Source organism: Nilaparvata lugens, chromosome X, assembly GCF_014356525.2.
Source record: "Nilaparvata lugens isolate BPH chromosome X, ASM1435652v1, whole genome shotgun sequence".
Lineage (NCBI taxonomy): Eukaryota > Metazoa > Arthropoda > Insecta > Hemiptera > Delphacidae > Nilaparvata > Nilaparvata lugens.
The window spans coordinates 83,375,264-83,377,060 of NC_052518.1; positions in this window are offsets into that span (position 1 = coordinate 83,375,264).

Here is a 1,797-nt window from a genome sequence, read left to right on the forward strand (position 1 = left end):
ACTAGCCAAGTTTCCATACTGTATGTATACTGTGCCCCCGGTAGCCCCCCCCCCCACTCTTGCTGGGGGGTATTCCAGACCCCCCAGACCCGTCAGTGGGGGCCCCACAATCAGTCATAGCCGAGGGCCCCCAGCTGAGACAGACCGCCCCTGATATATCATGTATTATAATTACTTATTACTTAGCGATTATGGATTTTAAAAATCTGGCTCATCTGATTTGTTGTCTATAATTTGGGTGAGAGGCAATGTTTTGATTCACATAAGTGAGTAAAATGTGATAATATTGTAGGAAATATTTCTTTTTGAAAGTTAACATCCCACACACATGATCTAACATGTGTTTAAAAGTGTTATTAATCAAAGTAACAAACTCACCAAAAACAAACATTCAGTCATTGAAATGGGCTCAAAGTATTATGTTGAGCGAAAATAGTTATTTTTGCAACTAGTGCACAAAGTGACAGTTTGCTACACCGAAAGAAACGTTTACGCACGAGCCGTAGGCGAGGACGGAATGGTTTCTTGAGTGCAGCAGAGGAACTTTACTCACGTATTTCATATTAAATTTTTCCTACAGTCACCATTGAATATGAGAAGTGGTTGATTATGGGTAAAATGATGGCTGAAATCCATCAAATGTTGTTTTGTTTGTTTTGTCTTGTTTTGTGTGTTTTTAATAAATTGAAAATTGAAATTGTTTGTATAATTTTATTATTAATAACAACTTTAATTTATTTTAAACTTGACAATCCAATTCAAAATTAATAATCGATAATTAAAAATTGAATTAATCCAATTAATTTGAAAATTTGAATAATTTTGAGTAAATCTTAATTTCTAAATAATTGTTCAACCAATCAATTTATGAATGGAAAAATATTATTTGAAATAATGAATAATTAATAATATTCAAAATGTATATTTTAATGAGTTCTCATTTTTATCTATTTGAGAATCAGAAAAAATATAGATAGAACAAATTCGCATTCAAAATACACGCCAACAATGTCAACAGCTGATTGGGATGGCTGCAAGGTAATATGCAAAGTATTAAGAGTACGCAAAGTAATTCTTTGCGCACTAGAGCGGAAAAGTGATTCTTTGCGTTCTGTAATCAGTGCAGGAATGGCCACTTTTCAAGGTAACTGTAGGAAAAGACAGTTGTAAAACGAAAATAAACAGAAGTTTATAAAGTGAGTTGAGAGAGTCTTATTTTGAAATATAAATGTAGGATATTTTGGAGGCCCATCCGGGATTGAATTGAACGGGAAGTGTATTGTGAAAAAGTGAAGTGAAGATATTTCCCACAATACGTCCAAGAATCTACCAAGAAATTTACCAAGAATCTGTAACAGTGGCTTACAAGAGATACAGGCGATTGGAGTCAATGTTCTTGTAACCTGGTTTTAGTGATTTAGAAATTTTATGAATATTTGAATTCCTTTGTCCGATTAATGAAGAATGATTTTAATCAAATAGACAAACTGGGATAGCATGACTCGATGTAATAATGGAAAAAGTGAGAATTGACTAACTGATTCTGAAGTGGTTCTAAAATTAAAAGTGATTCAATGACAATGCCAAGATAAGAAGGGTATTTCTATCTCTCGACCTAGAGAATCAGAGATGAATAGTTGGAAGCAGCAGACCGTCGGAAGCAACATTGTTTGGTGCCTCAAGGAAGTCACACATAGGGTGTGTGCACAGGTAACGGCCTAGGGTGTGCAGGTTACGACATGCATTCACATGCATTCGGGTATGCATAAGTGAGAAAATCAAGAGCAAGTGAGGATG